We start from the raw sequence: 27,896 nt of genomic DNA on the forward strand, positions 1-27,896 counted from the left end.
TTTTCATGCCTTCCTGAGCCATTGCTTTTTCCTCTGCCCATGCTTTCAGATCAAGTAGGAAGCTGTGGTCACGCTTTGTGGAGGATGGGCAGGATTAAACTACCCCAGACCCATATTTTCCCACTGCATAGTCTGTCTTCTCCAAACAGCGAATTTGAAGTAGCTTAGAGAGAAGCTAAAAGACTTTTCCCTCAGTCTTTTCAAGATCTCCCATAAAAGACAAGTAAACCTTAAAAGAAAGGAAAAGAGCAGTTTTCTATATACATTTCTATGCCTTCTCTAAAGGTTTTGTTATATTAATTTTTTGTATTTTTTGAGTCACTTGCTGTGATGTGGAATTTTTTTCCCTTCTCTTTCCTCCAAGGACATAATATTATTGCAGGCTTTCTACTAAAAGATAAAATTACTGCCACAAGTAGTGCGAAGTCACAGAGAGATCATATTCCAGATGGAATAGTTTCTGAACAAAGAGGATGCTTTTTAAAGATTCTACTAAATGTGACTTTTCAAGGGCCAGTGTAGGCAGTCTAGACGCTAAAATTACCCAGCCCATCTATGGATGGGAGGGGCTGTGGCTCTCTGGGAAGACCTCCAGCTACACACTGGGCAGTCTGCTGACAGCTGGAAAGAGCTTACTCTGAGGAACGTTAGTTTCCTCTCCTGTCCTATCACCTTGATTCTCAGTGACTTTCATATATGAAATATTATATGGAAAATAAAAAGTGTTCTATTTATCTTGTGGCTTCAGTGTTTCAAAGTATTCTAACACTTATTGCAACAAAACATCTATGAAAGCATCTTGTAAATTGTAAAGCACTATGCAAATGGAAGTTGTTAGAATTGTTACTCCCTTATTTTTTCATAAAATGCTGGGAAAGGCAGGTGTTAATACAACCCCTATCCTATGAGGAGGGAATTGGGATGAGATCAGAAGATGTTAGCTCTATGTCCTATGAGTAAATGATTTGGGGATTACAGAGAGCCAGTTAAACTTTCTTTGTAACAACTCTCTTCTAACCATAAACCAGGTTTGATGATAGGTGTAATTAGGAATAGAAGGATGAGGAAAATTACATGATCCAATTGCATGGACACAGAAAATACATAGTAGAAAAAAAAAGGTAGTAGGAGCACCAGTTTGTAGGTGGTTGCAGCAGATCAGGAGAGAGAAAATAGTGGGCCAACAGAGGCTGGTCTACATTGGGTTGTAGAGAAATGGTGATATTGCAGAGACATTTTGAAGCTGGAATTCATAGTTCTTGTGATGGATGCCAAGAGGGGCGGGAGAAGACTAAAAGGAGAAGTCGCTGGTTGTGATCATGATATCATGTCCTAAGATGCAAAACAGAGGAAGGATGGGTTTAGGGAAAGAAGATAGTAAATTGCATTTTGAACATGTTGGGTCTTGGGTGTCAGAGGGACATATAAGAGGAGTCAAGTGAATAGTGGACATGGATATATGAGTCTGACATACAGGTCAAACAGATCTTGGAGAAATAGGAGTTTGGGAATTAGCATAAATTGTGTGAAGCAGGGGGGTATGTCTATTTTATGAACCCATTTTAATAATGCATAAAATGTTTTTGTATGTTTCTGTATTCATCCTGGAGAGTGAGTGCATAGCTTATTTTCACATTCTTAAATGCATGAGGGACAAACAAGCAAAAACAATTGTGAAGAGGACCTGGGACCAAAAACACTGAAACAGACACATTTTGAAGAAATAGTCTTCAAAGGATATTTTGAAGGAGTGGCCAAACAGGGGAAAGAAAAACTAGAATCCTGTTAAGTCAAGAGGTGGCAGGGTTTCAAGAATATGGGTGCTGCCAGTGATGTCAAATAGTGCCAAAAGCTCAAATAAAAGGAGGATGGAAAGGGTCCCCTGGGCTTATCTTCAAGGTACCTTGTCAAGAGCAATTTGTAATGAACTGGTCGGAGCAGAAACCTTTGTGTTGAGAGATGAATAAGAAGTGAGAAAGGGGAGGATCCCTGGGTGGCTCAGCGCTTTGGCACCTGCCTTTGGCCCAGGGCGGGTCCTGGAGTCCCGGGATCGAGTCCTGAGTCGGGCTCCCAGCATGGAGCCTGGTTCTCCCTCTGCCTGTGTCTCTGCTTCTCTCTCTCTGTGTGTGTGTCTATCATGAATAAATAAAATAAATAAATCTTAAAAAAAAGTGAGAAAGGGGACCCTCACATTCTAACAGAAGCCTATAGCTTAGCTAATTCCAAAATTAATAACCAGGATTCATTTGGTATTTTTTAAAATGAGTGAATCAATTTTCAACCTTTGTACTCATTCTCCTTTCATTTTTCTTAGAAATCCTGCTTATTTCCCCCTTATTTTTTAGTGACATTGTTTCTTCTGTAAAAGAAAAATCAGAGGTAAAAAATCTGCAAGTAAAACCTTGTCCTTAAGCCTACATAGAAACCCAAAGCAGCAGAATTTACATTGGACCCTAAAACATAAACTTTACAGATACGTGTTTTCATAGCTACCAGCTAGCACTCAAGTGACAGTTGAACTGAATTCAGTTCTATTGAAGGAATCAACTGGCTGGACAATGGCAAGAAACCTTGTAACTTCAGAGACTTTCCAGTTTCCTGGCCAGAGTCCAGACTATCTAAATCATTCTAAAACTAACCATTATAATTACTGACTAGATGGTTTGAGGAGATCATCCTGGTAAACTAAAGAATCCGTTGTTTAAAGTTTTATTTTTCAGACGATTGCTTTGACATCATAAAGGCAAAACATTGTTAAAGATGGCTTCTTAAAAAATAAAACTATTCAATAAAAGGATGAGGACTATGCTGAAAATGTGATTGTTTTCCTTGATAACACACAGCTTTAAGACACTTTTCCCATGAATGCTATTATGGCAGAATTGAAAAGTCTTTCCTCTCTCCCTACACATATTACATTATAGTTCGTGAAATACTTTGGTGTTCTTACTCTTTTATGTGTCTGTGTCCCTCTACTCTGTCGTTAGCCTCTTGGGATCAGGGGCTGTATCCTATTCCTCTTTATATCCCCAATCACTAGCAAATAATTGGGATTTAATAAATGCATTGACTGAATGAATGATTTTTTATTATCTACCCAAATATATCTATTAGTCTCATTTTGAATTTCCATTTATACAATAAGGATTGGAATTTTTCTGTTGTCTTATAGAGATGACTATTTTCCCCACAATTCATTTGGAATATTATTAATAAGACAATGGAAAAGAAAATGTCACAATTCATTTGAAATGCAAAGAGCAAATAAACAGCAGTTAAATAACAGACATTAAATGTTGCACATATGTCAAGTAATAACAAGAATGCTTCTCCCGGAATTTGAAACATTGATGAGTGAGATTGTTGTGGCATTAGAGATTTTTTTAGGCTAAAAAGGAGCCTGATGCAAATTAATATTCTATGCATTAGAAGAAGAAAGAGAGCAGTGAATTGGTCGAATCAGTTCTACTGACAGAAGACTCCACAACTTCAAAGCTTGCTATTTGACACTTATGAGAGCTTGGAAAGCCTTTGGCTGGGAGAGGGAACAGGACAGTTTTCTTTGGTTGCAATGGTTATACTTTTTCATTGCTTCCCACCTCCTTAGGGATCACAGTGGACCCTCTCAGGAAGGACTTAGTATATGCCAAAACAACACATAATTCAACAAAGAACAGCACACATACACGCCATTGCGTAAATTCATTGAATTGGACATTTGTTTATTTGTCCAACTCAGTTTTCAGTCCTAGTGAAAGGGTGATGAGAATTTTCAGAGTGATTCCAATATAATTAACAATGATGTGTGGAAGAATGAAACCTCATTTATCCTTTCTAAAAATTTTTAATTCGGCAAGATGTATTTCATTTAACGTATAGCATTAAAACATGAAATTTGGATAATATACATCCCAAGATTCTTGTGGAATTAAAAAAATAAAAATATGGGATGCTAGTCTTTAGCATGATTTTGTAGTTATATACAAAAGTTACATAAGTTATATATATCTCTGCAATACTTAAGAGACTCTACTAAAGTGTCACTAAAAGTGGTTATTCCGTTATGTCATCATACATCTATTGGGTGCCATGCCCTAATATCACTCCTCCAGTGATAATAAGCAAAGCAGAAATTTTAAAGATATAAAGTGCAGGGCACCTGGGTGGCTCAGCGATTGAGCGTCTGCCTTTGGCTCAGGTCATGATCCTGGGGTCCTGGGATCGAGTCCCTACAGGGAGCCTGCTTCTCCTTCTGCCTATGCCTCTGCCTCTCTCTCTGTGTCTTTCATGAATAAATAAATAAAATCTTTAAAAAAAGATATAAAGTGCATTTTTAAAAAAATAGAAAACCGTGCAAATATTTATCTGCTTACTGGAATTCTGGGTGAACTTTTCTATCTATAACATCTGCCAAGAAATCTTACAAGAAGTTTGCTTATGGAATTTCTAACCCTTGTTCTTAGATGATATACTGTGATGTCAGTAATATTTGTAGCTACCATGTGAACAGCTTTTCCCTCAGAGATTCTTAAGTCAGAATCTGAGAGTGAGGAGGTTCTTTTTCTCCTGATCATCTAAGCACATCAGAATAAAGTTGCGGTGATGAATTTTCCATCCTTAAAATAAATGTGCTTGGAAAAGAGCTACCTCAAGGAAATGGCTTTCTGCATCTACTTCTACTTTCAGAACAAAATGATTAGACTCCCTTCTTGATCCTCCCCACCCAAAAAAAGAGAAAATGAGATCAGATTGAGTGCAATTTTAAAAATTGAAGATTTGACTGCAAGGTTTTATTTGATCTCATTTATCTTTCCATATTTATATACCTAGCTCTGACCTCACCTAACCTCTAGACTCAAAGGCCAACTGCCTGCTTGCTATCTCCACTAGAAGTCGATAGGCATCTCACACTTAGCATGTCCAAAGCTAGTGCTTGGTTCCTGCCCCTTCCAGCAATTTCCTTTCCCATTGCCATCTTTCTTATAGCAAAATGTACCGCTATCCACCCACCCAGCAACCCAGGAAAAAAAAAAACTAGGAATCATCCCTCACATGATCGCTTTACATGCAATCAGTTCTTCAGAAGTCTTATTAGTGTTGCCTTCAAAACATATTCTGAATAGGTTCACTCATCAGTACCTCCACAGCTACCACTTTAGTCCAAACCATCATCATCTCTGTAGGAGGCAAAGACCTCCTACAACTGATCTCCTTCCTTCCATATTCACTGCTTTATAGTCTATTTTCTATTCAGTAAATAATCTTTGAAAATCTAAATTGGAGTCTACATTCACTAATTTAAACCTTCTCATGGCTTCCCACTGCCACCTCCTTCCATAGTCTGCAATGCTCTTATGTGATGTAGATCTTGCTGGCCTCCCCAACCTCAGTTCATTCCACTTTTCTCTTTCATGATGTTTGCACAAGAGGAACCACCGTGAACACACTAAGCTCACACCTTCTTACAGCAGTTGCATCCCCTTTAGTGTTCCAGATCTTCACATTTGGCTGTTATTTTTTGAGGGGGTGCTGGTTTGGGGGGTCAACTCAAATGTGCCCTCCTCAGATGTCTTCTGTGACCATTACCCTATTAGGTTTTTTTCATAGCTTGTCACAATCTGATATTTTCTTTTTTAGTTTATTGTCCAGCTCTCCCAAGTAAACAAATATCCTCCCTGAAAACAGGCATTTGATCTGCTATGTTAACCACAGTATCCATAGCAGCTGCAACAGTGTTGGTCCATATGTAACACTTGTTCATATTTGCTGAATGTAAAAATGCATGAATGAAGCCCCAGAAGTTTTAATAAGTATATTTAGAAATTTAGCAATCAATAAAACTACTAAAAGTAACAGTAGGCTGAGCTTTTTTTTGCAATAATTAATTATTAATGTGTCAACTGCAAAGGGCCTAATAAATTCAGGTGATAGTATTTCAGTGGTCAAAATATATTGTACTAGCTCTGGGAACTAGATCCCTGAAGAATCATAATACACAAAATCAAGTTTTTTGAGGTTGTAGGTTGAGATAAACTTTTAAGAAAAACAAACAAACCTGGAGATGAGTTAAGAGAGGCTGTCGAGGGAGCAAATATATACAGTGAATGGAATGAGCCCTGTTCAAAGTTCTGATGAAGGATAACTGGAAGTGGAAATTCAGCAAGTGAGAAGAACAGTGCTTAAGAAACTCTCTACCTTGATTGACCTGAAGTGAGTTAAGATTACAGTAAAGGTTTATGGGTGAGGTTAAGAATTAAACTTGTATAGTAATGTTTTGTAAATACAGTAAACATTAGGAAGAGTTTCCTTTTTAAAAGGATCTTTTACCTTTTATCATAAGAGGTAACTCATAGAAGCAAGAAGGGGGGGCGAGGTATGGGAAACAGAGTCTCCAAAAGCAAAGTGTATAAATTTACAAAAGGAAAGGCGAGATCCTGACAAGGTCCAAAAAATATAAAACAGTGGATGATGACCTGGACTCATAAGAGTTGATACCAAATTTAGAGTTAAAGACACACTCAAGCAATCCTAATTACCCGTGGCAACATGACAAGTGTTAACCCTGGGATGCTTCTCCTCATCACCCAGCAGTCAGAATTCAATGTGTGAATTTGGAATAGAAACTCATTTCGCTCTCACACAACATAATTATGAGGTAAATTTTCTGGAAAAACAATGCATGTAATAGATTCCAAAGTCAAGTGGAAGTGATTTTTAAATTATTTGCTATTTTGGGTTATTCAAAATAACCAAACATTGATTTTATAGCTATATCATCACATATTTGAAATGAATGAAAGAATAAATGAATTTATATACAATGAAACATTAGATTGGGGTGGTAATTGGCTGCAAATAGAAAAGTAGGGCAGTTCGATATGTAAGCTCTCATTTCTAACACATCTTTATGTTTTAAAATTTATAAATGTTATCTATATAACATAATACACACATATATAAAATCAAATGGATTTCAAGCTAGAATGCACCTGACAAATTATCTAGTCAAATTATCATTATAGGCAGAAATACTCAGTTTTACCATTAAACATGTACTCAAACATGTGATCAAAATTTTTGTGTAAAGTGTGACTAAGGAACTTTAACCCAGAGAGACTGTTGGTTTCACTCAAGGTCTCACTATTGGTTTTGGTGGAACTGGCGTGGCTCTTGACTCCTAGGGTATTAGTCTCCTAGGAAGAGTACATAGCCATGTCCATTAGTGGATAACTCAAAGCAGCTTAGTTAGAGCTATTTAAATAGATTATTTCTCTATCCAGTGATTATCTTTACTATTTTAATTACTTTTTCATGGTCTCCTAAAAGCAACTGTTAGGAAAGAAAGCAAGAAGTTTGGGTTATTTTTCTCAATGCTTTACTTACAATGATTTAATAAAAATCCTAGAATTTGGAGGGAGTAGGCTTCAATTCCAAACCTATCTTTATTCTTTGGCCCATATATCTACGGAGAACTTGTATACTTAACAAAATTATACTATAAGTTCAGCATCCTTAATTTAAATTTCTGTGTTTAAAATATGCTGTAAGAATTTGTCAATTTTTCATATATATATATATATATATATATATATTTTGTTTTTTTACCAAAGTGTGTGTCTTTATTTCTTTTAGGAACTCTGGAACACAGAAGCGACTGTTGACACCTGATTTCTCTTTGGCAGATGACCAGATAGAATCAGCATTAACAACATGCAGAAAATGCCAAATGCGGAGGAAATGACAAATGTGCCAGATGATTTAATATTGAGTTAAGATAAAGGTTAACAGAAACTATCTTTTCCTCTTAGTTTGCTAAATAAGTCAAAAATCCTTTTGCCTTTGCAAAATACTTTAAAAAGCATAGCTTTAAAATGAAGATAGTGCTTTTTTTTATATATGTGATATAAAAGCACTATTATACACCTAATAGTCATAAAGCAGTTATGCTCAGTATAAGTTTAATGGTAAAAGGAGATATTTAAGCCCAACATTTGGGGGGAAAAGTAAATAATGAGAGTCAGATAATGAACTTCTTCCCCTAGCTTGGGCAATCAAAATCAAACCTGAGCATGTTTTAGATATGGGCTCCTAACCAGTCTTCCTTGCTCTTACTTGTCATCAAAGGGGCCTGGTGGCAGAAGAAGGCAGATGGGTTTATTTATTTATTTATTTTTATTTATGATAGTCACAGAGAGAAAGAGAGGCAGAGACATAGGCAGAGGGCGAAGCAGGCTCCATGCACCGGGAGCCTGACGTGGGACTCGATCCTGGGTCTCCAGGATCGCGCCCTGGGCCAAAGGCAGGAGCCAAACCGCTGCGCTACCCAGGGATCCCGGCAGATGGGTTTAACTACAACATCATGCTTGCTGGCAAAGCATACTGCTATGACCTCTACACTCATGTTATCTTTTTCTCTCTAATGAGAATATTTTAATAATTTTCTTTTAATTTCAAAAATAAGAAAGAGCCAATACAGGTAACTTAAAAAATGCAGAAAGGTACAAAGGAAGAATGAAAATTTTAAAAACAAAAATCATCACCAATATGACCACTCAAATATAATCTCTGTTAAGATCTTGGTATATCCTGACCACATATTCTGTCTTTAGTTTTTTTATCATATGTGTGTGTGTGTGTGTGTGTGTGTGTGTAATATGCTGTTTTTACTTTCCTTATCAGTTATAGCCAAGTTCTCACTTCAATAAATATTCTTTGACATCCTTTAAATGCCTACATGCTATTCCATTATATGAATCTATTATAACTTAACCAGTCTCCAATAATTAGAGATCTAGACTTTTATTTTTTGATCTTATTGAAAATATTAGCACATTAATTTTTATTCTTTGGTATTCTAACTTTTTTTTCAAATAGGGATGCCATGTAAAGGAAGGATAAGGAAATATCATCTATCCTATTTTTATGAATAAAAACAATCATTAGAATAAGGGTTATAGAAATTACAAAAAATGTCTTTTGACAGTTCAGCATAGCTTGACATAATATTGAATTAATCATTAAATTAGGTCTGGTTTACTAAAGGAAACTGATACATATTTTTTTTTTAGGCTCTGAGTTCTGGTTATACCATATAATCATTATATTAGAAGAAGCAGTACATTTTTGCAAAGGTTTTTATTATCAGGGATCACTGTAAAGTTTGTACAGAATCTTCATTAGTAATTTATTAAATACAGAAACACTGAGGTTCGGCTTTGAATTAAAGTTAAATTTGCAAAAATGATAAATTCATATATCTCTTAGAAGGAACCAACGGGAACTGTATCTTGAAGCAATTCTTGTCTTAAACTGTATATTTTTAAATATGCTACTGCAGTATTTACTAAAAATGAAGCCTTTGGGAAACTTTGTCCAGGAAAAGGAATAGAGACTGGTCACTTACAACACCTGTAAACGATAGCTTAACATAATGATGTGGGAGAGCTATATTTCAAATGTGGATTTAAGGAATAAGGATCAAACCCAAGTAAATACATTTTCTGAGATAGAGTGACATGGTGAACTGATTTTAACTATGGAACAACTGAATTTGTTAACAAACAAGATCCTTTCTAATGAGTTTATTTTATGTAAAACTATGTCCTGAGCTTTTCTTATCCCCCCCAAAACAAAGCTTCTCACTTTACTATCCAGTTTTCATGGACATTAAACTATATGAACTAAACACATGCACATATGCAAAGAATTTCTGCAAATCCTGTAAAACCTTTCTTTACTACCTTGATGACTTTCACTGAGGTCAGTTTATAAACTAAACATTTTGAGTGGGGTTGTTCCCATATTAGAGTTATGAAATAGGCTAATAATTTCATATTAGATGCTATTGCTCTTCCCGGCAGGTATATTTCATAGCCAATAACACAAAATCAAGAAACGCATCCCTACCAAAAACACATTTTGTTGCTATCTTTTAAGAAAAGAAATATTATTTCTTTTCCCTGGAATTAATTTCTTGACTCACAGCTGTAGTAACTTCCATTTTTCCTTCCCCAAACCTAATACAAATTCCACACATATTATGAATCAAAGCATAAGTCTTTTGAAAAATCTATATAAACCAGCTGTTTACAAATTTTCTTTTTTTGTTTCAGCTATTGGTTAGCTGCAAGTGGGTTTTTGCATAGATCCAGAAATGCAAAGAAGATTCTCTATAGCCACTTCCAGCACACTGTGTGATACAATATTTTAAAAAGGTGCTTGTTTTCAGATCAGATTCCTTAAAGTAGACACACATTACAACAATCTGATAATAAATGCCCAAATAAAGCTGTATATTGTCACATCTTTGAACACTTTGTATACATTATACAAATCATACAAATACTTTGTGCATTTTGAGATTAACATGACCAATGGATAATGATGTCAGCAGCACTGCAATATTAAAAATATGAAAAAAGACTCCTGTTGCATTTGTTTACTCTCAATATGGAGATACAGTGCTAGCATCAATTTAAAAATTCTGTATTCTTTGCTATCAGAATACATCTCCATAAACAACCACTGTTTAAGACACTAAAACACCAGATCAGCATATATATGCATATATAAACGTATATATACATCATAATAAAGTTATTAAACTCATTGATTTTACAAAAAATTTTAAATTATAGTAATTTCTTAGATCATATGCATGGTAAATTTTTCCCCAGCCTCTTCTCAATCTTTATGCTCTAATCTAAGTAGACTTGCATGTGATGCACAGTAAAATATTAGCTATAAAATCTAAAACAATTCTTATACCTTGATAGTACTGTCGTTTAACACAAAAGTAATGCATTCTTTCTTCTCTGTTCCCTCAAAACTATGAAACTCTGCTAACCCTGCTAATAGTGCAGGAAGCACTATTGGTAATTTTAAAAACTTTTTATTTATTTACTTATGAGAGACAGAGAGAGAGAGAGAGAGAGAGAGAGAGAGGCAGAGGGCTCCTGCATGGAACCTGATGCGGGACTCGATCCCGGAACTCCAGGATTACGTCCTGGGCGGAAGGCAGGCGCTAAACTGCTGAGCCACCCAGGGATCCCCTTTTAGCAAGAAGTATTCCAAAACCATAATGACGTAATTGAGGGGATTTTGTATGAAAAAAGTAAGAAACTTAATTTCTCCAAAGCAACTCTTTTGGATTCTCATTAAACCCAAGCTTACATCAGTATGGAAATGAATGAATGTGTGAATGACAATAGCAGCCATGTGGTTTATAACGACCAATCTGGAGTTAGATAAGCTGAATATGAGCTCTGCGTGGAGAAGAGGGTAAAAGGAATTTATGGCTATTGACTGTCCATGCTCTTCTGTATCCTAGGTGTTTGTACATCTCGTTTCGGTTCATCCTCATGTCTCTATAAGGCAGATATCATGTGTTCCATTTGACAGTTGTGCAAAAAGAAGCTCAGTGGTTTGATGCAACTCCTTCCCAATGGCACTGCTCGGATGGAAAACAGAATTTACAGGCAAGATCCATCTTTGGTCCATTATACCACTCATTCTCTGACTCTAACACTTGAAATTGAACTTTTTTGCGTATTAGTTTCCTCATGTGTGGAAGACGAATAAGGATACTGCATTACCTGTCTCCCAAGGTGTTTTAAGAATCAAATGCAATGTGAAACAACTTTGAAAACTATGTGGAATGCTTGAAACATAAGACTTAACGGAAAAAACATCTAGGTTTAGTTAGCCATAAAAGCCACAACTCACATTCCACCACAGTTCCTTGTTTTCTGTTCTTCCCATTTGTTCTTCTAACCCCCTCTACCTTCATTCATTTCATCCCCCACCAGTGAAAATCTTTCCTTCTGGCAGTTTAAAGTTGCCCAATTTAAAAGCACTGAACTGAGATGCTAGAAGGTACTCTTTTCCCCTGATTAGCCTTCATTATCTTCTGGCTATTGAATTAAGGGCTGTATTCAACATCCGGAAGCCACCACAGTCCTTGGCAGTAGCCCCCTTTCTCCCTCCTCAAAGCCAGCAACAGCACGTTGAGTGCTTCCTATGTCACCTTTCTCCACTGCCACTTTTAGGGATTTGCAAGATAAGTTTGGCTCTAGGAATATCTTCCCATCTCAAACCTTAATCACATCTGCAAAATCTCTTTTACCATCTAAGATAAAATAGTCACAATTTTCAGTGTCTAGAGCACTGGACCTCTTTGGGGGGCCATTATTCAGCCTATGCCACAGTTCCTAATGATATCATTCAAGCCAGAGAATCAGCTATACCAAAGGCCAGCTCTGTTCCTGAACTTTCCAACTATTGAGAGGCTAAATCCCATTTTTTGATCAATCCAGCCTGAGTCAGGTATTTTGTCACTTGCAACTTAGAAAGCCCTAACCAATAAACAATTTGACTGAAACTCAGGCTTTTTTTGCTGTGTGTATTTAGATCCCAAAGAGTGACTATTTCAAAGCAAACTCCTTGGGGAATGTTGATTTTTTTTTCCAACTCCCTCATTTTGTAGAGGAAACCAAGACCCCAAAGAAGAAAACCAATTTTCTCAAGATTCCAAACCTATTAATTTCAGAATCAACAGTGAATTTCCAAATTCCAGACTCTCACATATACTATGTTTGTATATGAGAAAATTTTTGCCTTCAATCATGGATGTCTAGCTTCCTCGGCAATGGCCAGCCACCTCCATAGTTCCTTTGGTGAAGACTTGCCCAGTCCCTCCCTGTGCCCCAACAGGCTGCTATTTGGATTTTATTTCCATTTGCAACTTCTGCAACTTTCTGCTTTTCTCTCTAGCTAGAGAAAGTCAGTTGACTACTTGACTGTTGCACTGCTTATTTATTCTTTCATTTGTTCTTTTTTTAAACAAAATCACTTAGCTGGCAGTATAAACTAAATTGCTATCTCATATTTGTTAGACATTAATTAAATCTCCATATGTTATTAGTCTTCTCTTTTTAAAGAAATGATAGAGGGGCACCTGGGAGGTTCGGTCAGTTAAGCATCCAACTCTTGATTTTGGCTCAGGTCATGATCTCAGGTTGTGAGATCGAGCCCTGCATCAACAGGGGTTCTGCTTGACAGTCTCCTTCTCCTTCTGCCCCTTACCCTCTCTCTCTCTCTAAAAAGAAATAAATAAATCTTTTTTAAAAAGGAAATGTTAGAAATCTTTAATAACAATATTATTATCTTCCCATAGACAAATGTCTGGTACTAAGTTAGTTCCTGATGACCTGTGCCAAGGTGACCTTGTTCTGTTCCTAGAGAGGAAATGTCACTGTTTTCCTGGCAAGGATATGAGAATGCATAATGGAAAAGTGTTTCTAATTTTTGGAACTGAGAATGGCTTAGCTTCACAGCCACTCATGACTTGCTCAAGAGGTGTCTGTGATATTTGATTCTGTTCCCAGATATCAGCAATGGACGAAAAAAATGAACTAATATATTAGCATCAAATAAGGAATTTTCAGTTAAATTCTATATAAAATATAGCATCTACAAATTTCGCTTTATACATTTTGTTTATTTTTTTTTAAGGATAGAAACAAGTGTGTGCTACTTGATGTTTTTCTCTCTTCTGAACCTCTTCTTTGTTCCTCATACTGCCAACCTGAAGTGTATCCTGATACAGGGCTCCCTCCAGGTCTGGCAAACTCAGAATCCCAAAGCCTCCTTATCATGCTCTCCAGGGACTGGTGAAGGCTATTTCACCATCAGGTTTGTGGGGACCAGAAGGTCCCATGATGAATGGAAAAGGAAGAGTTGCTCCCTTCAGACCTCTCCGACAAATTGCTGTGCTTTCCATACCCAGGCCAGAATCCACTATCAGATTTCTTCCCTCATCTACCCAGTGCTACTGCCTCAGTTCTGAAAACCAGTTTTTTTCCTTTGATATGGAGATGACCTGTACAAGTTATTACTGATTTCTGAGACTTCACTTTTCCCACTGCTGCTAAATTAAAAAAGAAAAAAAGGTGTCATTTCCGTTTGTTTTCATTTTTAGTAGAGATGAAATTGTGCGCGTCTGTGTATCTATCTTTCTATCATCTATCTATCATCTAATCTATCATCTATTTTCTTGTGGTTAATAAGAGATGAAATCTACAATCAAACTACTTAAGTTGAAATTCTTATCCCCTTACCCGCTAACTACATGATTCTAGGGAGGTTATTCGGCTTCTGTATTCCTCAGTTATGTCAGCTGTAAAATGAAAATAACAATGCCTTCCACCTCAGTTGTTGTGAGGCTAACATAAGATAATACGCACAGGGTGCTTGGACCAGCATCTAATCCTCAGTAGTGCTCAAGAGGTGGTGGGAGTTGTTATTATTGTTGTTATTTAAGAAGTAAGTTTTGTATCTATTGTGAACCAAGGATGCAGATACACTCTAGAAAGTAGCAAAGAGATTTAACAGGAGGGAAAAAAAAGTAGATATATGGAGGTCACCAGGAAGAAAACAAAAGAAAGAATCTTAAGACCACTAATTTTAAGGCACCTGGATGGCTCAGTTGGTTAAGCATCTGCCTTCAGCTCAGGTCATGATATTTTTTTCAATCTTGGAATTGAGCCCCACTTCATCAGGCTCCCTGCTCAGTGACAAGTCTGCTTCTCCTGCTTGTGCACCCTCTCTCTCAAATAAATAAATAAATAAAATCTTAAAAAAATTTTTTTCAAAAAGACCACTAATTTTTTTCTGTAAACCACAAGAAGCTGTAGCACATCCTTCCAATAAACCTCCCCATCTTTGGGCTTTCCCACACAAGAGGGATTAGATTTTGTAGATGCAGAATGGTAAATTGAGGACTTCTCTGGTTAAGAGGGCTTCCAAGGACTAATTTGGTTGCCTCACTACTATATTTAATATTGTTTCTATAGGATATCCATTCCAGATTACAAACAAACCAAACTAAAAAAGAACTTTTGAAATGAGTCCCATCAGTCAACTAGGAAACTATTGGAAAGCCAATAGAGTGCATTTTTGTTTGAGGAGGAGAACGGAATGTAGGTGCCACTTAGATGGTTATGGTCTTGTCACCATCATGATAGATGTTTTCTGGTGCCTTTAAAAAAAAAGAAATCAACATGAATTTTAAAATGTTGATCTTAATTTCAGACAAGGGTAGAAGTAATATCTTCACTAAAAATTTGTAAATGAAATATTTCATTATATTTGTCTTTTTGTGAAATAATAAAAACTTCAAATGAGAATTTTTAAAGTTTAATGAATTTGACAATATAATGAAATTCAGGAAATATTTCCAATTTTAAAAACATGAGAAAAGGAGGGAAATTAAGACGATGATTATCAGTCATTGCAGAAAAAGCTGAGGAAATAATTATTCCAAAAGTACAGTTGTAGCTGACAGTACTATATGATGTAAATTGTTATTTTTTCAGACTTTACTTTTAGAAAAATTATAATTTAGCTTTTCTTGATTAACCTATATTTATATTTACATGATAGAAAAATATTATACTTAACAAAGAAAGACTTCCTTGAGACACCAAGAGTTCAATCTTTTAAATTATTTACAATTTTATGAAAATAATGGCAAAACACTGTGGAATATTGGGTACAATATCTTTTTAAGCCAGTAGCTCTTGTGGGGTTTCAATCAATCAGTCATTTTTTATGTTTTTAAAATATGTTTATTCATTATATCCCATTAGGCAGGTGCAGATGACATGGATAGATGGCATTTCCAGAACAGGAGCACTGAATTCACAGAAACAGGCCATCACAGCAGAAACCCTTTGCAAAGATGCAATCACTGTGCTACTCTTTGATGAAGGTTCTTCCATTGTAGTAGCCAGTCCCCAGCGTGGCCTCTGATGGTCCTTGTCTTCTGGAATTTATATCCTTTTGTTAGTTCCTCCCACACTCATTGGAGTTGACTTGTGTAGCAAACTTTATTTTGTGGAAATGACAGAGGATAAGTTCTAAGTGTAGGGTCATAAACAACATTCAAGCTTCTGTCCTGTTTTCTTGTATAACTTGCTCTGGGAGAATTTAGCTGTTGTGTTGTAAGGTCATTCCAGAAGCCCTGTGATGAGACTCTTATGCCAAGGAACTTTTCAGACTTGAAAAAAACCCTGAGCCATAACCACCATTTAAACCACTTCTAAATTCCTGCTAATGCGGGGAGATTTGTTATACAGCAAGAGATAATGAACAGCCTCTATCTTCAAAACACCTGAATTATGACGGTGTTTGGCCATGGTTTCTTCCAGCTACTTTTCATACTGTTAGTAACATCTGCCAGCTTGCAATGATGCTTGTACTTCATGTCAGATGTCTTCCACAAATTTCTTTTTTTTAAAAAAAGATTTTATTCATTCGAGAGGGAGGGGGGAGTGCTCCTGAAAGAGAGTGAGCCTGATATGGGCCAGATTCCAGGGTGGGATCATGACCTGAGCTGTAGGCAGATGCTTAACTAACTGACCGAGCCACCCAGGTACCCCTATCTCCAACCAAGTTCTAATTACCCGTTGGCCTTCAGGCTCTTTTTCCTCTGTTTCTTTGAAGGTTTACAGCTTAACATCTAGCCTGATAGGAAGTTTACGTGAATCATTTGCAATATTTGTTTATCAGTATTGGTCAAAATTATTCTCCTGAACTAAATTAAAGGCAGAACTAAACAAACAACAGAGAGAAGTACCATTCAGGGAAAAACGCAGAATGCCATATCAGTGCTCACTAACTGAAAGCTTAGAATGATACCCATCATATATATTGGCTTATTTGCTATGAAAAAAAACTGTATATGTTTATATTTGTATTTATATTACATTTGTATCAGTCAGGATAGGTTGGATTTTGCCATAATATAAATAATCCACCAATCTCAGAGATTATATAAAACAACGATTTTTTTTTCTCATTCTACTTATCCATGAGTTTACTTGGATTTTTGCTCTTTATCATCTTTACTTTAGTCTCCGATAAAAGCTTTTGGGACATATCCAGTCACCATGGCAGAGGGAAAAAGCACTTTTGCTCAAATTCATTGGGCACAGCTAATTTCAAAGAGGAAAAGGAAATATAATTCTATTGTGTGCACAAGACTATTTGGCCAACAGTACATATGCCACCACATGTATTCAAGTTAACATAAAATATTTCAGAGATGAATCTACTATAATAAACCAGCACTGTATAGGCAGGGCTGTATGAGACAGACTTTTTTTTTTTTTTTTTTTTGAGACAGACTTTTAATGTGACCTTTTTCTGAAAAAGTTGGGAGGCTGTGAGCTAGCAATAAATTGCAGTGGTGAGAGTATAGATGGACCAAAGATGGTTACAATGACAACTACATTTATTTGTTATTTTGAATATTAAAGACCAAATGTCTTAGAGCACAGGGAAGAGGGAAGAATGATAGTAATTAAATGTTTGAAGAATCAAAGAATGAACAGATAAATCAATGAAGCACTAGAATTTTGAGTATCTCATTAATGATTGTGGGTAACTCCAAGATTCCAAAGTTGACTTGGTCCCTCTCATTGTCTCTTTGATCAGTTGGCTACCATACCGAGAATGCTTGGGACGAGGAGTGACCTGGGTCAATCTGGAGTCCATAAACTCATGGGAAACTGTGTTTATTCAAGTCTGGACCACACTGAGTTTGGTACATAGCAAGCTTGGCCATTTCTCAAGTCTTTGAAGGCGCTTCACTGTAAATTGTAGCATTTTCTTTCATTGCAGAATTCACAAGGCAACCATAACTCCAGCCACACAAGATATTTACCATTAGCTCATGAACATGATTATAAGAGCAATGTATTTTCTTTGTATATTTAATATATTGAGATATAATTCTTCATCTCTTTTCTCTCTTGGTTTCCAATTCTTTAACTAGCTATTCTTTCTGGATTATTTTCTTAATTTTATCTTTTCACCTTTGTGTTGAATTTTGAATTAAAACTATAGATACATTTTTCGTATTCAAAACTTATTTTATTGTTCCTTTTTAAATAACATTCTGTTCTTGCTTTTTGGACACAGTATTTTCTCATATATCTGAATATATATAACTATAGATAATCTTGAATTTTTTCTATTATTTGGGTAACTTTCTTTCTCAGTTTAGATTTTTTGTCTTTATCATATTGAAGACTTTTTTCTGTGTGTGGTAATCATTAGTTACCAATCATATTTTTAAAATGGGACTTTTTAAAGCTGAGTGAAAAATCTGCATGTGTGGTCAGAGCTTATGAATAGTAAAGCTCCTTGTAGGGGGATTGATTAATAAGCCAACATTTTCCTGGGAGATCCCAAATTTCAGTTTGTATGGGTCTTTTCTTGAGGACCATTTACTTTTTTTCAGAGAAATATTTTCAAGTGTCCTACCTAGAAAGGCATGTTCCTGGTTGTCAGCATTTTGAGAGCTGAGCCAGAGAAGGGGATGGAGGTTTTACAATTAAATATTAAATTTTCATTTATTTTAGTCCTGTGTCTTAGCCTCAGCCTCTATGATGCCTGAAATCCTTAAAACTAGGGACAGTATAGTTTATTTTCATTGGAAAATAACCTCTTCTTTGGTGCTTGGGAGAGGATGATGGGTAGTGTATGTGTTGTGTGTGTGTGTGTGTGTATGTGTGTGTGTGTATGTGTGTGTGTCGTATGTATATATATCTGTTTGTGTAGGCAGGGGGTAGGAAGGTTTCATCTTGTCTATACTCACACTTTCCATCGCTGCTCTAATTTTCAGCCCTGCACTTTATCCTTTCTTCTATATTCAGCCTTTCAGGACCTTTTGGCATACCTCCTAGCTGTGTCCCTCTGATCTGCTTATACTTCTCTATCTGCTTATTTTCTATGTAGTTGCTGAAATCCCATGTCCACTCTTTTTTCTTTCTCATTTTCTTTACTTGTAGGCAAATACCTTTGTTTTTCCTTTGCTATCATTTTGGCAGAGTTTGTAGAAGGAGAAGAGATAAGTACATGTGATTAATTCACCATTTTTAACCAAGAGCTCCTTAGAATTTTTTCTCTAAAGCATCAAGGCAATCAGAACTTTTCACAAGAGCCCTTGATCCTTACATTCTCTTTCTCCCATCATTTTGCAAAGTAGAAAAACAAACTTACTCTTTGATCTCGTGACATGACTGAAAAAAAATCTAAATAAATAATTGTCTTCTATAAAGCATTTTCCTCTTCACTTGTTTGTGTACATTCTATGTACACCCTCCATAATATTATTCTATGATTGTATACTTTGAGATTTTTGAAAGAAGTATAAAATATTATCAAGTAGGTTTAAAATGCTATTGGCCACTGAATAAATGCTATATGATGTTTAAAATATTTTTTTCAAATGGGCCACCAAAAGGTAAAAGTAGAAGAGAATTTTGTAAGTAACTTGATTTTTTTCTCCCAATCTTTTCCAATCTTTCTGGGACCATTTAAAACAATTAGTATTTCAAGATTTCAAACCAATTTTTAAAGATTTTATTTATTTATTGAGATAGAGAGACAAGGAGAGAGAGTGCAAGAGAGAGCATGAATTGGGGGATAGGTAGATGGAGAGAGAGAGAGGCAGATTCCCTGCTGAGCAGGGAGCCTGCCGCAGGGCTCCATCCCAGAACCCTGGGATCATCACCTGAGCCAAAGGCAGGTGCTTAACTGACTGAACCACCCAGGCCCCTAAGATCTCAAATTTTAGCATTTCTTCATGTATATGTTAATCAAATTTTTATTTAATAAATGTTCTAAGTTATTCTTTTTTGCCTGTCCTCTTGCTTTGTGCCTAAGGTCAGAGCATTGCATGCATGTAAATACTGATTGCTCTTTTATTTATTTTATTATAAAAAGGTACTTCTGTAAAATGCTTAGAAATATTCTTCATGCGTATATAAATTAGATTTTTATCTGATCATAAATGCGACTGACACCTTTAAAGTAAGTTATTTATAATTTCAAATTTCCTAAAAGAACTAGTCTGAGTTTTTAGCCATTTATATTTATTAATATCATTGGAAACTATTTTTAGAATACATTCTAGAACATAAGCAAGCTTTCATCTTAGGGAAGTTATAATTTAAAGTATGACTAGACAAATAAACATACAACAATATAAGGAATTGCCTAGATGAGAAAGGAATGTTCTCAGAAGTAGAAAACAATCAGTCAGCCCGGTTGGCTCAGTGGTTTAGCACCACCTTCAGCCCAGGGCATGATCCTGGAGATCTGGGATCGAGTCCCACGTCAGGCTCCCTCCATGGAGCCTGCTTCTCCCTCTGCCTATGTCTCTGCCTCTCTCTCTCTCTCTCTGTGTCTCTCATGAATAAATAAATCTTAAAAAGAAAAGAAGTAGAAAACAATTGAAAGGCAACAAGTGAGGATGTGAAAAGGAGTTCACCAAGCTGGTTGCCACCTCTCTTACTGATGGGATTGTCAACTGAGAAAACACCAAGGATGGAAAGCTGAATGTCTCCCAATGCAATAGTATATCATTTCCTCCCATTCTTTGTCTGAGCCAGAAAATCAAGTTAAAGTAGAAGAGAAACGAAAAGGTGATGCTTCCTTGGACAGGAAACCTAAGTACACTGTCACTCTTTTTTTTTTTTTTTTTTCATCTCTGAAGTAAGACTGGTGAATTATATAGGTTAACACTTAAGGCACATCACTACCATAATGAACGCTTAGTGTTTAATGAGTCAGGGAAAAGAAAACCTTCGCCAAAACAGAATGAATCCATTTCACGATAAAACATGGATTTTCATTTCCAGTAAACCTAAGGCGCTGCATTAGGACCAGATGACATTATCAGCATACAACCGGATCATCTATTATTCTAGAGTCTAGATTGAGGAAATCCAGAACATTCCCAGGCTCTCAGTTCAGGATGCTTTTGATTTAATAACAAACAAGAGTTTCAGGGGCACCTGGGTGGCTCAGTGGTTGAGTGTCTGCCTGTGGCTCAGGTGGTGATCCCAGGGACCCTGGGATTGAGTCCTGCATTGAGCTCCCTGCAGGGAGCCTGCTTCTCCCTCTGCCTATGTCTCTAACTCAATCTCTTTGTCTCTCAAAAATAAATAAATAAAATCATTAAAAAACAACAAATAAGAGTTTCAAATTTCAAGAGAAAATGTGTATGATATAATAAATAGCTGTTTATAATATTGGGAAAAGATTTGTTCTGATTGATACCTATTTTCATGCTTTAGAACTAATATCATAAAATGCTGGTATTTTAAAATATTGCACTTAAAGTTCTGATTCCAAAGTTGTGTTAAAGACTAAAAGATAGAATCAAATGAATATGTTCAAGGAAGCATGCTAAAGGATGATAAAAAAAAAATAGTGTGAAAAGCAATATCTCATCTATATATTAATAATTCTATAAGTGTTGGACTTCAGGAGCAAGATAACTAAATTTTGAGATTCTGCTCCAGAATATAGACCCAGTCACAACAAAGTACAGAACTGGGATTGGGATGCAGAGTTGCCAGTGTTTTCTGCACTGCAGTATTAGGCAACTACCTGCCCAGGGATCCCCTCCCCTTCCCCACTCACATGGACACACACAAAGGAACAGTTGGAAACAGAGCAGGGCTGCCAGCATCCCACAAATAGGATGGCAGATTTCCCAAGAATTGCACTTAGGGTTAGAGGAAACCAAGGATGGAGAGTGCCTTAAAAAAGAAAATCCACAAAGAGATATCTGACCCTAACCTCAGCTACAGGAGCTAGAGAGAAGAGAAACAAAGACTTAGTTATACAAACGACATTAAAACAAACACATGTACAACATTGATAAGCATTTTGCTTAAAGGGAGAAAAGAACAGAAAGGGCTGAAAGTCTCCACACAGACCAATCTGTTTGATGAAAACATATTTCCTTTTTTTTTCTCCTGCTCTCTTCTATAAGACAGTGTACAAAGTGCTCATTTATATTTTCTTTGTTTTCATCCCAAAGCTAGAAGATCAAAGAGTTAATAAAACCTCCTTGCTATAGAAGGTCATTACAAAACTAAATGCAGCAATTCAAAGTGGAAAATAGAATGAATGCCAAGGAGATGTTTAACGAAGTAACATTCTACATGTATTCTTTGAAGAACATTTGCAGACTCGTTTGATTGCTTTAGAGCGCGCAGGGCACAATGCGTCCTGCGCGGAGCTAACAGTGAATGATGGTTGCGTTCTGCGGTCCTGCGGTCAAGCCACTTGGAATCACAAGTATATTTGAGGGTGAATTACCTAATATGGTGGAAATATTCATAAGCATTTTACCTAGCAAAATGGTATTTAAAACTTCCACCTTTCCCCCCCCCTTTAGGCCTAATTAAATGTCCAAACGTAAGACATGAGTCTATTCATTTGAAAAATAGTTTCTAGCACTATTTTCCCAAGAACTGACAAAGTTGGAGGAGATAGGGATTAGCTTGAGGTTTCCTGTTTGCCATTGAGATCCTTCTCTCTCTCTCTCTCTTTTTTTTTTTTTTTTTTGGTTATTTTTTAGTGCTAACATCCTTAGAATGGGAGTCAATACAAAATATAGATAGCCTGGGAAATTGTCAATATTGCAGGATCGATTTATGTCAAAGAGACAGGCTGGTACCTTGCACTTGCCTTTCAGTGTGACATCGGAATTCGCTATTCACTGTAGCCCTTGAGTCCTGGCATGGAGAAAAACCATGAAAAAAACCCCATCAGGTTTTTTTCCTAGAAAAGACGCAGAACAGTCTAGAATATCAGAAATCACCATCCTGCTGGTGGAGCCATGGCTATGTGGCAACATGGGGGCCAATGATAGAGGTTATGTAGAGTCTCTGGGGTATAATCAAACATGTATGTATGTATGTATGTATTTATTTATTCATTTATTTATTATGTTTGAAAACATGGAAAAAAGAGGTGTTTTTTTTTCAAGAAGAGGAAGTTGATATCTGAGTTAATTTGGGGGATGGATTGGAAAACTGGCAAAGCAGGTGTTCAGATAATGATTCCACTCAGAAGAGGCGTATAATAACAACACAGGAACATAAAGATATCTGAGATTAAGTTTAAGCAATTAAACTTTTTAATTATTTGAGCAAATAATTGACCTATTTCACTGTAAAATGAAACTTTTGAAGTACCGTTGAATGTTGTGCAGATGCCAATAGTCTTTTTTTTTTTTTTTCCTTTTTGCATCAGTGGTGCATGTCACCTTCCTGCAAGGCAACCAGTTTGCAGATCTGGCCAGAGGGAAAATTACTGGGCAACAGAATGAAAAGGAGGCATAAGTCAGCCCAGCTCTCTGAACCCTAGAAAAGGCAACTTCCCTCCAGCTCATGAAAGAGGACGATTGTGCTCAGTACCACTTATCCGTTGCCAACAATCTGGTAAACCCTCTATTCAGTGCTACACCAAGGCTATAGCAAGGTGACCCAGAGTTTTGGACTGAGGTCAGGGAAGGGTCGCTGCCTGAAAAATGGAACTAGTCAAAAGGAAAGAATCCTAGGAATGGGTGAGGTTAGTCACCCACAAAAGTAGCCCAATCCAAGAAATGGCATAGAAAAGCATTTTTTATGGAATTTAAAGTTCTAACTCTTTTAAGTTATTCTTCTGGCCCTTGCAAGCTGGTACGAGAATGTTCTGAAGTATGCTCACAGGAATCAGCGTTTGGTCCCTAAAATTCCTACAGACTTCCTTCATTCCTTCAATTCTGCTTTTCTATTTATTCAATTCCCTCCTCCCTTTTTTTTCCCTTTCCAACCCCACCACATCAAGCTTTGAAACTGAAGACTAGACACTAGGTATGCAGATACCGTCACCCCCTCTGAAACCCTCTTGGAAGCTTGTCAGCTTTCCCTTCCCAGCACCTTCCCGGTGCCTCCCTATGAAGGCAATGTCAAAAACGTGCCCACGTGATGACATACGTTGCTCATGGCATGCCATGAGTACCCATTTTAAATAAGCCCTTTTGGGGCACCTGGGTGGCTTAGTGGTTGAGTGTTTGCCTTCGGCAGAGGTCATGATCCCGGGGTCCTGGGATTGAGTCCCACATTGGTCTCCCTACAGGGAGCCTGCTTCTCCCTCTGCCTGTGTCTCTGCTTCTCTCTGTCTCTCATGAATAAATAAATTAAATAATAAATAAATAAATAAATAAGCCCTTTCAATGTAAAAGGAACCTTAATGTTTGGAATATTGTCCTTCCAGAGTTTTCCTTACCTCACATGATGCCTATGAGTGCTTACAGGGTGCCTGTTAGGAGCCGAGGCTGAAAGGATCAAGGAACATGGGCTTAGGGTTACTTATTTTCACATTGAGAAAAAAAAGGACATTTCTTCCCCCAGATGGCAAAATGAGAACATTTTACAAATAAACCCATAAGTAAAACTGTATCCGTTTAAAGATGTGAAAAGACTAAGTGTACTTTGAAAGGGAGTTTTATTTTAAAGAGGTAGCCGGAGGCTGATATGCATAAATAAAATGTTTACTATTCATCTGCTTGCTTTTTCTAAGAAATCTCCAAATAATAAAGTTAGAAAGTATTTGATTACTTCTCTTCAGTGTGTAGAAGGATGGAGAGAGAAATTTCAAGTTCTTTTTGTTTTATATTTGTTGTCAAGAATTCATATAAGAAAGTCAATTTTATACGAAATAATTTCACAAAATTACTTTTAAGAGAGTCAATTCCCATAGATCAGTTTCAGTAGGTCATATAAAATAAGTCTTTTAATATGAGCTCCTTAGTTTTATTAGTACATTATAAATTATTTATCTTGGAAAAAATACATTAAAAACAGAATTAGAATGTCTTTGGTTTATATAGCTCACAGCATTAAGTTAAAATAGTATAATACATGTTATACAGAGAGAAATGTAATTGTGGCCTAAAAGAACATTTTTGAGTCAGTTTCACATTAAACATTGAATAGAAAAGTTGACTTATCTTAAAATAAAGCAAGACACTATATCACTCTGCTACAAGCAAATGTTTCGTTTGTAAATAAGGATGAACTGACAGTGCTTGAAAGTGTAGTTCATCAAAATCACAACAAGAAACCAAATATTATGAATGTGTAAAATTCCATGTTTATTTAATATCCATTACATAGCCGGTTCATTGAAACCAGACTTTGTAAAGACAAATAACATTTCTGATGAACATAAACAATATCATATAGTTGAAATTCATCCTGTATTTTCACATGAATAAAGATGTCATTATGCAGGAGTTTCGACAATAAAGACCTTGCTGTGAATTGGCGTGGCATCTCTCAATGCTTCAAAGCAGCACCAGCCTCCATCAGCTCAAGAGGAGACATTAGTGACTGTGCATCAGTGAGCTCTGTGATCGGCAAGTCCACACCCAAGTGTCACGGAACCTTTCCCCAATGTGTGAGTTGGTGTCCAGCGTGGTCTGTGTCATGGGTACCTTCTCAAAGGACACATCCAAAGCTCTGGATGGGTATTCCTAGGACCAAAACAAACAACAACAAAAACAAACGAACAAAAAACAAAGCAGAAAACCTGGCAATATACAGATAATGTAAAAAGGCTCACTCTGGTCAAGGAGAAGTGTCAGTATTAATAATATGAATGATTATTATCTTTATAGTTGTTTATACTTATTGAAGTTCACTATGTGCCAAGTACTTTGTGAAGCACTTAACATTCACTACTGTATAAAATGGCCACAAGAATCCTTTAAAATAAACACTTTAGTTATCCGTGTTTTATAAATAGGGAAGCTAAGCTTGGCAGAAGTCAAGAACCTTTAATACAGTTTCACAGTAAATAGTAGAACCACAATGCTCTCTGTGGCACCATACATGGCTCGGGGGAAGACCAGTAGCTTCCAGTGGTCAGCATTGTAGAGGAGCTGATAGCTTCCTCAGAGCCATTCGTAGTAGCCCTTCTCTGCCTTGCTTTTCTCTACTCTGGAGGCTAGAAAACTAAAATTCCTAACATTTGAAAAAGATTTCTTTGTGTCTGATACTACTTTTTTCTTCCAATTTTACATTCCAAGCCACAACAGAGTTCTTTCTCCCAGGAGTAACCGTGTGATAGATTCTGACTGAAGATGTAAGTTAATGAACTGAGATGAAGTTGCTAGCTGGGTTCCCCTGAATGTCTTCTTAAAAGAGACAGATTCAGTTGCACAGCAGATCTCTAGCTAAGAGGATAGACCTCCTGTTAAGTGTTCTACACTCACACACAGAGCGAGCAAAACAATTTCTGATTCCTTCACCTCTTCGCCCTTCTTCTTTACCTATTCCAGATTATCCATCCGCACATTGGCTGATACATAAAAGAAAAAAATGCATCCTTCTAGTGAGCCATGTGAATTTGTTACTTGTGGCTGATTATATTGATTACCTAAAACTGCTTTATAAAGATTTGAGACTTATTGGAGGCTGAGAGCAATAATCACTAATATTTGTTAAACAAAAGGATAAATGATTGAACTATGTATCTTAATTGAGCTTGTCCTGTGCCACATTTCTACAATTAAATTCATGTTGGGTGAATTTCCTTTTATTTGAACACTCAACACTAGCACATCTGAAGTGGCTATCAGTTCTTTTTGTAAATTAAAAAATAGGATAAACCCTCTGGGCTATGTGCACAGGAAAAATAGCTATAGCCCTGATCAGAAGGTTCCAAAGTCTAGAATTGAACTCACTATTAGGCCCAACAGAAAAGGAAAGGAGAAAACCAAGGAGAGAAAAGGAGGCATTTTTTAAAGAAGGTGAAATACTCAGATTTCTTAAAATCAGTTAAATAGGACAAAACCCACATTCAAACCCCAGTCCTCCCATTAATGATTTGAATACCATTTCCAACATTTACTGGATGTATGATATTAAGTAAGATTGCTTCACTTCTCTGAGATTCACAGTTGTTTTCAAATATAAAGTCAACATTTTACAGCCTTTCTCATAGCTTGTTTTTAGTATTAGCTGAAACAAGGAACTTAAATTGCCTGGTACTGTGTCTGACACATAGAATACAGTTAACAGATTTTAATTCTCCCACTACCCAGGTCCCTGTCACCCATCCCCTTTGACAGAAAGATGACTTCACAGATTTTTGTCTAATTTCTGAAAGTATTTTTTCTTAATCCACAGCCCAGTCATCATACAAAGACTACATTTGGTTGAACATAGATATTAGTGAAAGAAATTCCTCCAGCTAGGATGTGAGCTTCCTGAAGGCACTAACCGTGTCTTATCAATGTTCATATTCTTCAATAATTTGAATTTCTAAAGAATTTCCAGTTATCTAAAGAGAAAATAATTTTTGAGCCCCCCCCCCATGTTACTTTGTAATGATTCATTAATCCAAATGACTTTTCTTTGTCAAGGTGTAATCTTGTCAGAATTTACTGCCCATTAAGCACACTGCTTGAGAACCTATAAAGTAACTGTGAACAAAGGTAAACCCATATTGTCAATAATAATATAAAGGAATGAAAAACCAAAAAAATCCTATATTGGATATCCTATATGATTGTTTACTGTGAACTATTCCCTATGCTAGGCTCCGTTGGACATTATCTCTAATCCTCTCTACAACTATGCAAAATGCCATTAGCCCCATATTATGAAAGGAAAACCAAGGATCAAAGACTTGACTGGCACTAACTAGTAAGTGAATTCAGAGTGCCTTAACCACAGCTTGACTTCAGATCTCTCACATTCCAATGCTTGAGCTCTTTGCACTCTGCCTACTGTATCCAGAAGATATGCAGATTAATGAATTTTTGGGAAAAAAAAAACTCCAAAAACTTCAAGCATCTAGTTTGGTAGAAAACAAGGCTTTGGGACCTTAATTATTTGGATCTGTAATATCAAAATTATTTGTCACTAATAAAAACCAATAATGTCCAATATTGCTATTGTAACACACAAAGGTCTTATTTAATCTTCACAACAGTTTTGTGAGGTAGAAATTATTACCTCCTAATATGAATAGATGTTGAA

This window comes from Vulpes lagopus, chromosome 4 (genome assembly GCF_018345385.1).
Source record: "Vulpes lagopus strain Blue_001 chromosome 4, ASM1834538v1, whole genome shotgun sequence".
NCBI classification, from domain to species: Eukaryota; Metazoa; Chordata; class Mammalia; order Carnivora; family Canidae; genus Vulpes; species Vulpes lagopus.